This window comes from Furipterus horrens, unplaced genomic scaffold (assembly GCF_987537825.1).
Source record: "Furipterus horrens unplaced genomic scaffold, mFurHor1.1.pri manual_scaffold_5, whole genome shotgun sequence".
Lineage (NCBI taxonomy): Eukaryota > Metazoa > Chordata > Mammalia > Chiroptera > Furipteridae > Furipterus > Furipterus horrens.
The window spans coordinates 173,819,283-173,835,386 of NW_028327175.1; positions in this window are offsets into that span (position 1 = coordinate 173,819,283).

Consider the following 16,104-nt stretch of genomic DNA (forward strand, 5'->3'; position numbering starts at 1 on the left):
TGGGTCCCAGTGTTGACTCATTCCCCATACTTAGGCAGACCATTCCCCTCCAAGTGGCATCAGCCTGAGGGGAAGCAAAAATCCCAGTAGAAGGAATTAAGCTGCCTTACCATCGGTGCTTAAGCCTGATGGCTGTTCACAGACTGAATAGATTAACAACTAAAGAAGACAGACAAAGGCAGCTGATCTCTGGTAGTCTCCAACAGGCTGCCTAGGCCCAGACTGGGACATGATTTGATGCCACCAGGGTCAGATTCAGGAAGTGTAAATCAATCTAAGAAGCCGCAACAAACAAGAAGAGTCACAAAAATGGGGAGACAGAGAAACAACCCTCCATCAAAAGGAAAGGAGGAATCCCCAGAAATAGTGCTAAATAAAATAGAGATAAGCAAACTATCAGACATGAAATTCAAAATATGGATTAGAGGGAAGCTCAACGAGTTTGGTGAGCTCAAAGAAAACTACAAAGAACTCCAGGGACTACAGGAACTTACTGAGAATCACACCAGCATGAAAAAGGACATGAAAAGGAAATGAAGAATACAATTTCTGAATTGAAGAATATAGTAGAAGAAATTAAAAGCAGGCTAGAAGAAGCAGAAAGTTGTATCAGCAAGCTGGAGAACAACATAGAAAAAAAATCCCAGACAGTGAAACAAAATGAAAAAAGACTGAAAAAGAATGAAGAGGTTTTAAGAGAGCTGCAAGACAACATGAAATGAAAAAAATATCCATATCATAAGAATACCAGAAGGAGAAGAAGAGGAGGAAGGGATAGAAAACCTGTTTGAAAGAGTAATGACAGAAAACTTTCCTAACTTGTTGAGAGAAAAAGTCACACAAGTCCAGGAGGCACAGAAGGTCCCAATGAAGATAAACCCAAACAGGCCCAACCAAGACACATCAAAATTAAAATGGCAACATTGAAATACAAAGAGAGAATCCTAAAAGCAGCAAGAGAGAAACAGCTAATAACATACAAGGGAGCTCTGATAAGGCTATCATTAGATTTCTCAACAAAAACACTACAAGCCAGAAGGAAATAGAAAAATATATTTCAAGCAATAAAAAACAAAGGCCTACAAACAAAAATACTCTACCCAGCAAGGCTCTCATTCAAAATGGAAGGTGAAATAAGGAGTTTCCCAGACAAAAGAAGGCTAAAAAATACATCTCCAACAAACCAGCATTCCAAGACATGCTAAAGGGTCTGCTTTAAAAAGGTGAAGAAACAGAGAGAGACAGAGAGGAAACCAAGTACAAAGGAAAAAAAAAAGACAATATAAGCACCTATTAATAATAACCGTAAATGTAAGTGGATTAAATGCACCAATCAAAAAACATAGGGTAGCTGAATGGATTAGAAGGCATGACCCACATATATGCTGTCTACAAGAGACCTGCCTTAGAACAAAAGGTCTACACAGACTGAAAGTGAAGGGATGGAAAAAAGTATTTCAAGCAAATGGACATGATTAACAAGATGGAGTAGCTGTACTTATATCAGACAAAACAGATTCCACAGCAAAGACCATAAAATAGACAAAGAAGGACATTTTATAATTCTTAAGGGAAAAATTCATCAAGAAGATATAACCTTCATAAATATATATCACCCAACATAGGTGCACAAAAATATATAAGAAAAATATTGGAAGACTACAAAAAATATATCAATAGCAACACACTCATAGTAGGAAAGTTTAATACCCATTGTCAAAAATGGACAAATCTTTGAAGCAAAGCAACATCAAGGATATTGAGGCATTGAACAACACTCTAGATAAAATGGACTTAATTGATATATATATATATATATATATATATATATATATAGAACTTTTTACCCCAAAGAAGCAAAATATACATTCTTTTCAAATGCACATGGGACATTTTCAAAGACAGACTGCATGGTAGGACACAAAACAAGCCTCAATAAATTCAAGAAAATTGAAATTATATCAAGCATTTTCTCAGATCACAATGACTTGAGACTAGAAATCAACCTCAAGGAATAAACTCAAAAACATTCAAACTCATGGAGAATGAATAACATGCTATTAAATAATGAATGGGTTAACAATGACATCAAGGAAGAAATCAAGAAGTTTCTGGAAACTAATAATAATGAGCACAAAACAGCCCAAAACCTATGGGACACAGCAAAAGCAGTCCTGAGAGGAAAGTTCATAGCAATACAGGCCTACCTAAAAAGGATAGAAGAACTCTAATAAAAAATCTAACCATACAGTTACAAGAACTAGAGGAACTCTTTGTTATAAACAAAGCCCAGAGTGAGTAGAAGGAAGGAAATAATCAAGATTAGAGCAGAATTAAATGACATAGAGACTAAACAAAAATTCAAAAGATCAATAAAACCAGGAGCTGGTTCTTTGAAAAGATAAACAGAATAGACAAGCCTTTAACCAGACTCTTCAAGAAAAAAAGAGAGAGGACCCAAATAAATAAAATCAGATATGAAAGAAGAGAAATCACAACCAATACCAAAGAAATATAAAAGATTATTAAAAAAATACTGCAAACAACTATATTACAAAAAATTTGACAACCTAGATGAAATGGACAAATTTCTGGAAACATCTAATATTCCAAAACTAAATCAAGAAGAAGCAGGAAGCCTGAACAGATCAATAACAAAGAGTGAAATTCAAGCAGTAATTAAGAAACTTCCAACACACAAAAATCCTGGACCAGATGGCTTCACAGATAAATTTTACAAAACATTTAGGAAAGAACTAACACCTATCCTTATCAAACTATTCAAAAAAACCAAGAAGAGGGAAGACTCCCGAACTTTTTTTATGAAGCCAGTATTACTCTAATTCCAAAACCAGATCAAGACACAACAAAGTAAGAAACTATAGGGCAACATTGCTGATAAACATAGATGCTAAAATCCTCAATAAGATATTGGCACATTAGATCCAGCAACATATTAGAAAGATCATACACCTTGATCAAGTGAGATTCACCCCTGGGATGCAAGGATGGTTTAATATTCACAAATCAATAAATTTAATACACCACATAAACAAAATGAAAGAGAAAAATCACATGATCATTTCAATGGATGCTGAAAAAACATTTAATAAAGAACACCACCAATTTATGATAAAAATACTCAGCAAAATGGAATAGAGAGGGCATACCTCAACAAAATAGAGGCCATATATGAGAAACCAGAAGCCAGCATCATAGTCAATGTTCAAAAACTGAAAGCATTCACCCTAAGATTAGGAAGAAGACAAGGATGTCCACTCTCTCCACTCCTATTCAACATAGTCTTGGAAGTTCTAACCACAGCAATCAGACAAGAAAGAGAAATAAAAGGCATCCACATTGGAAAAGAGGAAGTAAAACTCATTATTTTCAGAGGGCATGATAGTGTACATAAAATACCGAATCAATTCCACTAAAAAACTACTTGGCTTAATAAGGAAATTTGGCAATATAGCAGAGTACAAAGTCAATATACAGAAATGAAAGGCATTCTGTACACCAACAATAAAATTATCAGAGATAGAAACTAGAAAAAAAATCTCATTTACTATAGCAACAAGAAAAATAAAGTACTTAGGAATAAACTTGATCAAGGAGGTAAAAGACCTGTACTCAGAAAACTACATAACACTGAAGAAAGAAATTAAGGAAGATGCAAATAAATGGAAGCATATACCATGTTCATGGATGGGAAGAATCAACATCATTAAAATGTCCATATTACCCAAAGCAATTTATAGATTCAATGCAATCCCTATTAAAATATCAATGACATATTTCACAGATATAGAACAAATTCTTAAAAAATTTATATGGAACCAAAAAAGACCTCGAATAGCCATAACAATCTTGAGGAGGAATCATAATGCCTGATCCCAAGCTATATACAAGGCCAGGTGATCAAAACAGTCCGGTACTGGCATAAGAACAGACATATAGATTAATGGAACAGAATAGAGAGCCCAGAAATAAACCCAGGACTATATGGTCAACTAATATTTGACTAAGGGGAAAGGAACATAAAATAGAGTGAAAAGAGCCTCTTCAACAAATGGTTTTGGGAGAACTGGACAGAGACATGCAAAAAAATGAAACTAAAACACCTACTTACACCATACACCAGAATAAACTCAAGATGGATCAAAGACTTAAATGTAAGACATGACACCATAAAAATGTTAGAGGAAAACATAGGTAGAAAATTTCAGATATCCCATGTAGCAATATTTTCACCAATATATCTCTGAAGGCAAGGAAAATAATGGAAAAAATAAACAAATGGGACTATATCAAACTAAAGATTTTCTGCTCAGCAAAAGAAAACATCAGCAAGATGAAAAGGGCACCAACCATATTTGCCAATGATACCTCCAACAAGGAATTGATCTCCAAAATATAAAAAGAATTTATATGTCTCAACACCAAGAAGACAGACAACCCAATTTAAAAATGGGCAAAGGACCCGAACAAACATTTCTCCAAAGAGGACATACAGTAAGTCCATAGGCATATGAAGGAATGCTCTACATCACTAGCCAACAGAGATGCAAATTAGAACCACAATGTGATACCACTTGACACCTGTCAGAATGGCTATCATCAACAAATCAGCAAACAACAAGTGCTGGTGAGGATACAGAGTTAAGGTAACCCTAGTGCCCTGCTGGTGGGAATTCAGACTGGTGCAGCCACTATGGACAACAGTATGGAACTTCCTCAATAAACTAAAAATGGAACTTCCTTTTAAACCAGCAATTTCATTGTTAGGATTATACCCAAAGAATCCTGAAACCCCAATTCAAAAGAACTTATGCACCCCTATGTTCATAGTAGCATTATTTACAATAGCCAGGTGCTGGAAACAGCCTAGGTGCCCATCTGTAGATGAGTGGATCAAAAAACTGTGGCACATTTACAGAAACAAGTAAACTGTAGCTGAAAGAAGAAAGAACTTCTACCATTTGTGACAACATGGATGGAATTAGAAAATATTATGCTTAGTGAAATAATCCAGGCAACGAAAGACAAATATCATATGATATCACCTAATACAGAAAACTAATGAACAACACAAACAAATGCAAAAAACTGAACCAGAGGCATGTAAACAAGGAGCAGACTAACAGTGATGGGTGTTGGGGGGGAAGCAGGGTAAGAAGGGGATGGGCCTAGTCAAAGAACATGTATAAATGACCCATGGACATGGACACAGGATGGGAATTGACTGTGGGAGAAGGGATGGGCAGGGTTGAGGAGAGCAATGGGGAAAAAAGTGGGACAAGTGTAATAGAAAAACAAACAAAAATTTTTAGTGGGGGAATAAATTGAAGGCCAAATAAATAAATAAATGAGCCAGAAAATTCCACCCCACCCCCAGAAAAAATAAAATAAAATAAAAACTTCACATGTAGGAAAGTGAACAAAAGAAAATATAAAGTATGGAAATGCAATTTTAGTGAATATTAGAAGGAGAAGGATTTTTCTTCACACTGTATATTTTTCTCCCTACCTGATCTCTCCAGAATTTGGCATTCTGAAGAAGTAAGTAATGATATAAGTGTCTTTGCATAAAACTAATAACACCAGTTGTTAATAGGAGTTTTGCTGACCATGACTTTGACTGGAATATCATGCCTAAAGGAGGCATGCTTGGGCTCTCATTGTCACCCAAAAGCCCTGAGGAATTGGGGTTGACTTTCAAAGGTAATAAAAGCTCATGAGAAAAAAGGCTTGGTATCTTGGTTGGTTGTGTGGTTCATGGCAATCTTTCCAGGGAAGGAACAAAGGTTGCTTTCCTGAAAGATGGTTAGAAGGAACCTTAAGGCACATGGAAAACCTGAACGACTTGGAAAAGACAAGTGTTTACAGGCAAGGATGAATGGCAGGTATGTGGCTCAGATTCTGTGCCCTGAAGGGCAGACTGAAGGTCACCCTAAATATTCCTAATGTAGGTTCTAGCAAAGCAGACTTAAAGATCATATGTAATTATTTTCTGCTCTTGTTGTGTTTATGCAAATAAACAGGATAAATTAAAACTTGACTTAATACAGTCCCTTTAATGACAAGGAGGGTAATCTTAAGGAGAAAAATTGCAATTCAAGGAAAATCACAATGCTCAGTGGTAGACTATAAACTAGTATAGCTAACTGTCTTTAAATTTATTTTCATGTAAAGTTTGTTTTCATTTGAAAGTTAAACTAGGTCTGTGACATCATCAAAGATGCTTAATTTACAGGCAAGAAGAATGTCAAATGCCTTGCAACTGGATGTCTTCCTGATAAGTCAGTTTCACAGATCTAGAGACTGGTTTGTGGGTGAGGTAGCATAAACTAACATGTGTGTTCTGTTTTCATAGAGCATAAGTCTATTATCACATTACCTGAGCGATTGTCTGTACATATGAGCCTCACTTAATCCTGTCTGCATTGCTGCCCCCTAAGACTCAATGGTTTGGCTGGACTAAGTGGTTGGGTTGGTGAAGTATGGGGTGGTCTGTGAGCTTCACTTTAAAACTGGTTTCTCTTTTCTGTCCTAATGGCTTGGACAGAAAGGGCCCAGAGGTCTGAGAGTGGGGGAAACTTAAAACATTCCCCTCAGCTTATACTAAGTATAGCAGGCAAAAGGGCTTTGGACAGGTGTGACGTGCCTTGCACACCTTCCTTCAAATGAGCCTTTTTTATTTCCTAATGTGGGATATTGAAAAATTAATCCCTGCCTTTTGTCATCTACTGGTTATAATTTTAACGATGCCATTTAACCCTGTTGCCAAATCTGTTGTTCCCAGAATACAACAAGGATGCCAGCTTGTTAAACCAAACATGCCATTGCCTGGGACAACCAACTGACCTGGAGTCTGCAAAATACTTCCCGATGTGGGAAGGCCACCCTCCCCTCCACAGCCCCACTTTTATTAGGAATTTCTGGACCCAAGAGTATGTAAGACAATGACCATGTCCAACTTGAAGCAACGAGACTTTCGCTTATTGTCCTTTATATGATTGCAAAGGGTCTTAAGTCTGAAAGGAGGGAATTGTTACAAAGCAGGGTCCCCCCCCCAATTAATTAATTAATTAAAAGAAGATGATACACACACATACAATGAAATATTATGAAGTAACAAAAAGAATGAAATCCTGCTATTTGTAGCAACATAGATGGATCTCATTGGTATTATGCTGAATGAAATATGTCAGGCAAAGAAAGAAAAATACCATATAGTTTCATTTATATGTGGAATCTAAAAACAAAACAAAGCAAATAAAATAAAACAAAAACAGACTCATAGTAACAGAGATGAAACAGATAGTTGCCAGAGGGTAGGGTATAGGTAAAAAAGGTGAAGGGGAATATACTTAATAATATTGTAATAAATTTGCATGATAACAGATGATTAGTAGAATTAGTGGTTTGGTCACATTGTAGGGTATAAAAATGTTGAATCTCTATGTTGTACACCTGAAACTAATATAACCAATATAAAATTGTATACCCACTATACTTAAATAAAAAAATAAATTTAATAAAAAAGTAAAATTTAGGGTAGACATAGGGTAATTTCTCTCTTAGAGTATACACCAGAACAGATATTCTGACATGCTGGTTCATCTCTCTTTATGACATTTTCTTTAGCAGTGTGTCTTGGGAAGTGTTAAGGTGGAAAAGGGGTGAAATCAAGCTAATTTCTTCTTCTTGCCCCACATGGATACACTGATTAATATAAGCAAAATGTCAGAGGACCCTATTAATTTCTACTTCATCTCCCAAGTAACCTTTCGAAGCAAGCAGTACCCTTGTTTCATCCTTTATCTGGGGAGTGAGTTCAGCCCCACCAAGCCATGTAGAATATAAGTGAGGGAAAAGGAGAATTTTCAATGAAAACTCAGGGTTCTGATACCAAAAAAGAAGTGGCTTAATGTTTCTGGCAGACAAAACAACACATAACCAATGTATTAACTCTATTTAGCTTTCACTAATTTTTCTTCTTCTTTAACATTTGGGGTCATTTGGGCTCCAGACTTAATACCTAAGTCTTTGTTCTTTGTATTTTCTTTTCTTTTCTTTTTTTAAATTTAAGCTTATTTCTCCCTCCTAGATTAGAAATTTCAGGACTGTGCCTTATCTGGGAAAAAATGCAATGAATTTAGAAAGAATAATACTTGTTTGAAACCAAATGTAGGTTTCCAAATGCTCCATCTGCATTATGACCATCATTAATGATCACCACACCACTAGCAACATCATCACATCATCACCATTGTCATCGAATACCTATTTCTTGAGTAGTTAACATGTGCCATGCCCTAAACGTCTTTAATAATTATCTCAACATTAAATTTGTTTATAATAATTCCATCAGGAAATATTCTTCATTTCCTCTATTATACAAATAAGAGTAATGTGGTAGACAACACAATAAGTAAAGCCAAGATTTGAGCTGGATCTGCCTGACCCTCATTCCATGATTTCAACTACTGTTACATGCTACTCTGCATCCCCCCAAATAATTTTAATAGTGATATTTTACTAAACATTGGATATTAACATCATTTTTTCTTCTTCTAAGGCACTATTTCTTAATATACGGTATAAGAATCATCTATATAAAAATCACCTGGGGTTAGATGTTAAAAATTCAGATTTCTGAGCACTATCCAGAAATATTTTTTAATTGAGATATAATTGACATATAACATTATATTAGTTTCAGGTGTACAACATAATGTTCTGATATTGTGATATGATCACAATAACTCTAGTTAACATTTATCACAGCACATTGGTACACTTTTTTCTTGTGATGAGAACTTTTTAGATCTACTCTCTTAGCAACTTTCAAATATACAATAAAATATTGTTAACTACAGTCACCATGCTGTACTTCACATTCCAGGTTTTATTTATTTTAAAACTGGAAGATTGTACCTTTTGGTCATATCCATCAATCTCTCCTACCCCCTACTTCTTGCCTCTGGAAATCACCAATTTGATTTTAGATTCCACATATAGTGAGATCATATGATATTTGTCCTTCTCTGTCTAATTTATTTCACTAAGCTTAATACCCTCAATGTCTATCCATATTGTTGCTAATGGAAGGGTTTTTTTTTTCTAATGGCTGAATAATATTACATTGTGTGGGTATGTATGTGTGTGTGTATATATATACATATATATAAAATCACATTTTTTTATTCATTCATCTATTGATAAATCCTTAGATTGTTTCCATGCTGTGGGCATTATGAATAACACTGCAATGAACATTGGGGTGGAGTGCAGATATCTCTTTGACATAGTACTTTTATTTTCTTCAGATAAATATCCAAAAGTGAAATTGATGGATTATACAATGGTTCTATCTTTAATTTTATGAAGAACCTCCATACTTATTTTCTATAATGGCTTACATTCCCACCAACAGTGAAAAGATATTCCCTCTTCTTCACAATTTTAGTAGCAATTGTTATTTTTTGTCCTTTTCATCATAGCCATTCTGACAAGTGTTTGGTGATATCTTATTGTGGTTTTGATTTGCATTACCCTCATGATTAGTGATGTTGAGCATCTTTTCATGAACCTGCTAAACATCTGTATGTCCTCTTTGGAAAAATGTCTACAGTAGTTCCTCTCTATATCGCAGTTCACTTATCGAGGCCTCACTGTATCATCGAATTTTTTAAAATATTATATTTAATTATTTATTGTGGATTTTTCGCTATATCACGGGATTTTTGCGGTACTGTATACATATGTTGTTAAAGTTATGTAGGTCTAAGAGTGTAGAATATGTTTAAGAACATAAGTAGTGATTTTTTAAAAGTATATTTTATTGATTATATTGTTACAATAGTTTCAATTTTTTCCCCTTTGGTCCCCTCCTCCCAGTACCCCCCCTCCCCCAGCAATCCAACCCACACCCCCCTAGTTCATGTCCATGGGTCGTGCATACAAGCTCTCTGGATTCACCCTTTTCCATATTATTCTTTAAAAAAAGAGATTAATTAATTAATTAATTATTTGTTTATAACAATAAAAAATAACAATATCTCCCTCTCAGGCTTAAGACCCTTTATAATCTTATAAAGTACAATGGGTGAAGGTCTTGTGCTCCACTAGCTGCTTCAAGCTGGGCATGGTCATTGTCCTACCTACCCTTGGGTCCAGAAATCCCTAGTAATAGTGGGAGTGTGGAAGAGAGGGTGGCCTTCCCACATGGGGAAGGATTTTGCAGACTCCAGGTCAGTTGGCTGTGCCCAGACAACGGCGTGCTTGGTTTAACAGGCTGGCATCCTTGCTGTATTCCAGCCACTTAGTTCAGCCTCACCATTGAGTCTCAGGAGGGAGCAATGCAGACAAGATTAAGTGAGGTTTATATGTACAGACAATCACTCGAAAACAGAACACACGTGTTAATTTATGCAACATAACCCACAAACCAGTCTCTAAATCTGTAAGACTGTCTTATTGGAAAGACATCCATTTGCAAGGTATTTGATATTTTTCTTGCCTGTAAATTAAGCATCTTTGATGATGTCACAGACCTAGTTTAACTTTCAAATGAAAACAAACTTTACATGAAAATTTTTCTCCTTAAGATTATCCTACTTGTCATTAAAAGGACTGCTTTAAGTCCAGTTTTAATTTATCCTGTTCATTTGCATAAAACTACAAGAGCAGCAAATGACCACATATGATCTTTAACTCTGCTTTGCTGGAACTTACGCAAGGAATATTTAGGGTGACCTTCAGTCTGCCATTCAAGGCACAGAATCTGAGCCACATACCTGCCATTCAGAGTTGCCTGTAAACACTTGTTTTTCCAAGTCCTTCAGGTCTTCCATTGTGCCTTAAGGTTACTTCTAGCTATCTTTCAGGAAAGCAACCTTCGTTCCTTCCATGGAGAGATTGCCATGGACTGCACAACTAACCAAGGTACCAGGCCTTATTTTGTGTGTGTACCTTTATTACCTTCGAAACTCAATCCCAGTTCCTCAAGGCTTTTTGATAACAACCAGAGCCCAAGCATGTCTCCTTCAGGCATGACATTCCAGTCAAAGTCCTGGTCAAAAAAACCTCTATTAACAACTGGTCTTTTTAGTTTTATGCAAAGAACCTTATGTCATTGTTTACTTCTTTAGAATTCCAAATTCTGGAGGGATCAGATAGGGAGAAAAATATACAGTGTGAAGGAAAATCCTTGTCATTCTAATATTCAATAAAATTGAATTTCCATACTTTATATTTTCTTTTTTTCCCCACTAAAATATTTCATTTGCTTGTTTTTCTATTACAGTTGTCTCACTTTTTTCCTATTGCTTCTCCGCACTCTGCCCACACCTTCTCCCACAGTCAGTCCCCACCCAGTTGTCCATGTCCGTGGGTCATTTATATATGTTATTTGACTAGACCCTTCCCCTTCTTATCCCCTTCTCTCCCTCCTTCCTCCCCCCTTGTCACGGTTAGTCTACTCCTTGTTTACATACCTCTGGTTCAATTTTGCTAATTTGTTTGTGTTGTTCATTAGTCTCCTTTAATAGGTGATAGCATAAGGTATTTTTCTTTCATTGCCTGACTTATTTTGCTAAGCATAATTCTCTCTAGTTCCATCCATGTTGTTGCAAATAGTAGAAGTTCCTTCTTTCTTTCTGCTACATAGTACTCCATTGTATAAATGTACCACAGTTTTTTGACCCACTCATCTACAGATGGGCATTTAGGTGTTTCGAGCACTTGGCTATTGTAAATAGTGCTGCTATGAACATAGGGGTGCATAGGTTCTTTTGAATTGGTATTTCAGGATCATAAGTAGTGTTTATAAGAGTGTGGGAAAGGTTAATAAGGGAGTGGAAAATGTTAATTAGGGACTGGAAACAGTTTATAAGTGTGTGGGAAGGGTTTATAAAGCCTTAAAATCCTACTTCACGGACTTTCACCTATCACGGTGGGGGGCAGTCTAGAATGTAATACCCAGGATAAGTGAGGGAATACTGTATTTACATATTCTGATCATTTTTAATCAGATTGGTTTTGGGGGTATTGAGATGTTTTGAGTATTTTTATATATTTTAGATATTAATCCTTTCTCAGATACATGTTTTGGAAATATTTTTCCTATTCTGTAAGTTGCCTTTTTTATTTTATTGGTGGTTTTCTTTGCTGTGCAGAAGCTTTATAGTTTAATGTAGTTCCACTTTTTTTTTTCTTGCTCAGAAATATTGAATTAGAATCCCTGGGGGTAGGGTTGAATAATGATATGTCTCTCACATGATTCTTGCTAAAGTTTGAGAACTGTTGCTGAGAGAATAAGAGAATGTTCAGTCTTAGTAGTTATCCTCAAGTTTTTAGTCAGCTCCTCTTAATAGCACTCATGATAGCTGCAACTTTTATAGCTACAAGGTGTACTGTAAAATCAAAGGGAAACCCACTGGGAAAGGAGAAGCCAAGAGCAGGCATGGCCAAGGTCAGTTGAAACAATCTGACTGTAGAGTTCGAACTTGCATCTATAAGTGTGTGAGAAACTCTAGCTTCAAAACTACCTTTTAATCCAGTGATTTCACTGCTAGGATTATGCTCAAAGAATTCCGAAACACCGATTCAAAAGAATCTGTGCACCCCTCTGGTCATAGCAGCACTATTCACAATAGCCAGGTGCTTGAAACAGTCTAAGTGCCCATCAATGGATGAGTGAATCAAAAATACTGTGGTACATTTACACAATGGAGTACTATACAGCAGAAAGAAGGAACTCCTACCTATTGTGACAACATGGATGGAACTTGAGAGTATTATGCTTAGTGAAATAAGTAAGGTAATGAAAGACAGATACCATATGATCTCACCTAATACAGGAACATAATGAACAAAAATTAAAAAATGAGCAAAATAGAACCAGAGGCATGTAAACAAGGAACAGACAGAAAGTGACCAGAGGTGGGGGGAAAGGGGAGAAAGAAGTGTCTATTCAAAGAACTAGTATAAATGACCCATGAACATAGGCAATAGGGTGGGGGATAGCTGTGGGGGATGAAAGAGGGGGGCGGGACAGGGAAAAGAAATGGCAAAAATAATGGGACAACTATAATAGAAAAACATATAAAAAAGAAAGAAAGAAAGAAAAACCATTACAGAGAAAAAAATTTTTTTAATCAGCTCAGCAATTGCCATGACTGGCTCATTCTCATCCTTCAGTTCAGTTTTATTTTCTTCTGCTCTATCTCATTATGCTTATTTTCTTCATTGTTTATAATCTTTTTATATTAAATTATTTATTTTCTGATTTGTTCATTTTTTAATATGAAAAATAGAGACATTTATTGAAGAAGATACAAGAAACGTTGTACACAGGACTATGATGTCTCAGTCCTCTCAAACTAGGCACCTTGGGACCTCATACAGTTGTCCCAGTCACCATCAGGTGCCTCGTCATATTTTCCTGAATCTTATAAACAATCTAAATATTCACTTTCTATTTATTCAATTATTCCTACTTCATAAGGACAGGGACTGTCTTTCTAGAGGAAAGTCACCATGGAATTTACAGAGCTTAGTATATTCCTGACATAGAGTACATGCTTACAAATATTTGACAAAAGAATGCATTAACCTCCTAGTGATGACCTAAAGATTGACACCAGAGTGCTGCAGAGTGGGATGCTTTGTATCATTTGAAGTTGAACCTCAGCAACCATGGGAAAATATTAGAAGAACAAGGAATAACACAGTATACTGAACACCTGAAATAAATACTGTCAACTCTAATTGACAAATAAAAATAATAAAATAAAATATTTTAATATGCTTTATTGATTATGCTGTTACAGTTGTCTCAATTTCTTTTCCCTTTGTTCCACGTCACCCAGTGACCCCCTTCCCTGCTGTTTTCTCCCCCACTAAGTCTGAGACCATTGGTTGTGCATATAGTTCTTCTCAACATTTTCCTATCTACTCCACTCTCTCCTACTATGCTTCTTAATTCCTGTACCAGCTCCCTCTCTTTCCCCTTCCTTTCTCCCCACTGACGTCCCCCCAGAATGTTCCCCATACCTATAATTCTTTTCCCACTCTTGTTGCCTACTTTGTTTCAATTCCCTAGCTTCTGTTGTTGGTTGTTGTGATACAGATTTCATTTTAATGTTCATTGTTTTGATCTTCATTCTCCAAAACAGGTCCCTTCAACATTTCATATAACAATGGTTTGGATCTGATAAACTCCTTCAGTTTTACTTTGTCCTGGAAGCACTTTCTCTGCCCTTCTATTCTGAATGACAGCTTCTCTAGATAGAGTAATTATGGCTGTAAGTTTTTGCTTTTCATTACTTTGAATATTTCTTGCCAGTGCCTTCTTGCCTGCAAAGTTTCTTTTGAGAAATCAGCTGATAGTCTTATTGGAACCCCTTTGTATGTAATTCTCTTCTTCCCTCTTGCTGCTTTTAAGATTCTCTCTTTATCCTTAATTTTTGACATTTTGATTATAATGTGTCTTGGTGTGGTTCTCCCTGGGTCCACTTTATTTGGAACTCTCTGCTTCCTGGACCTGTAAGTCTTATTTCCTTCCCTAAATTAGGGAAGTTCTGCTTCATTATTTTTTCATATAATTTTTCCATTTCTAGTTCTTCTTCACCTCTGGCAACCCTATGATTTGGATGTTGGCCCACTTATAGCTGTCCCATAGGTTCCTGAGCCTCTCCTCATTTTTCTCACTTTTCATTTCCTCTTTCTGCACTGGTTGACTATTTGTCCTTTCCTATGTTCTGATTTGTTGATTTGATCCCTGGTTTTCTTTCCCTCCCCACCAGTTTTGTATGTGTTTTCATACATTTCAATAGGGCTAGCCTTCATTCCTTCCCTGTCTTGTTTAATATCTGCTGTTAGGTCTGTAAGCATTCATGTAACCAAAGCTCTGAACTGTGGCTCAGAAAGATTTCTTGTCTGCTGAGCCATTAGATTAGATATTTGCTGTCTGGTCAGTTGCATGATTAAGATCTCTATCATGATCTGTGTCATCCTGACAGTTTTGTATTTACCTTTGTTTCCTGGGTAGGGCTGTAACACCTCCTACACTATAGGGGGATGGATGTCCATGCACTCGTCATAATTGGGTGACCTTTCTCACCACACTGTGGAGTTTTGTGTGGGGGCAGGGGTCCAAGATGGATTCCTGCCGTTCACTCTCCTTGGAGAGACCAGGAGTCTCCTCCTCCATCCCCATGCCCTTTAGTCCTCACAGTCCAAGGCAATGGGGGTCTGCCTTCCCCAGTGTTGGAATCACGAGCTGACGGGTTTGGTCTGCAGCCGGGGGTGCTCCCCTGGACTTCTCACCTCCCCTTAAATACAAGTGTCTGTGCTTACCACCATCCCACCATTGTCACCAGCACAGCTTGACCTCTCTGTCCCAGTTTCACCCCTCCTAACCGTCCGGACGAGCACCACTTCTTTATAACTTTATATATTGGACTTCCCTGTAGCTTTATTTTCTGGAACTTCTGGTTATTTCTGGCTTTGTGATAGTTGTATTGCTTCTTGATCGGAAGTTGTCTCCTCATCTTGACAGGCTTCTATGTTTGTTTGTCTCTGCTTCTTAGGTAGAGCTGTTGCCCCTGTTATGTTGTAAGGGGCAGAGCCTTAGGGATTTATCAGTACAGGGCAACCTATTTTACCACATTGTGGCATTGTATGTGGGGGAGGGGTCTGAGAGGGAACAATGCCACTTGCCCAGCACTCGCCCCTTTTCCAGGCACTTCTCTCACTTCCGTGTGGGACTTGCGCCCCTCTAGCTGTTGTCATGGCTGTTGTTCCCATAGTGGGTGGGTCTGTGGATGTTATAGGACTGTGGGGACCCTTTAAACAAGCATAGTCTGCTTAGAGATTGGCAGTTTCTGCCTCCACCCCAACCCCTACTGGTTTGCACAGTCAGGAGCAATGAAGCTTGATTTTCCCCAGTGCTGGGACCATGAGCTCTGCTGTCTGGTGAGGAGCTGGAAATGTAACACCAGGTGTTCCTAACTTTTTAAAATGTGTAACTGCTTTCCACCACCCTGCAACTGCTGCCGCTTCTGCCACCACCACACACATACTCTCCACCCC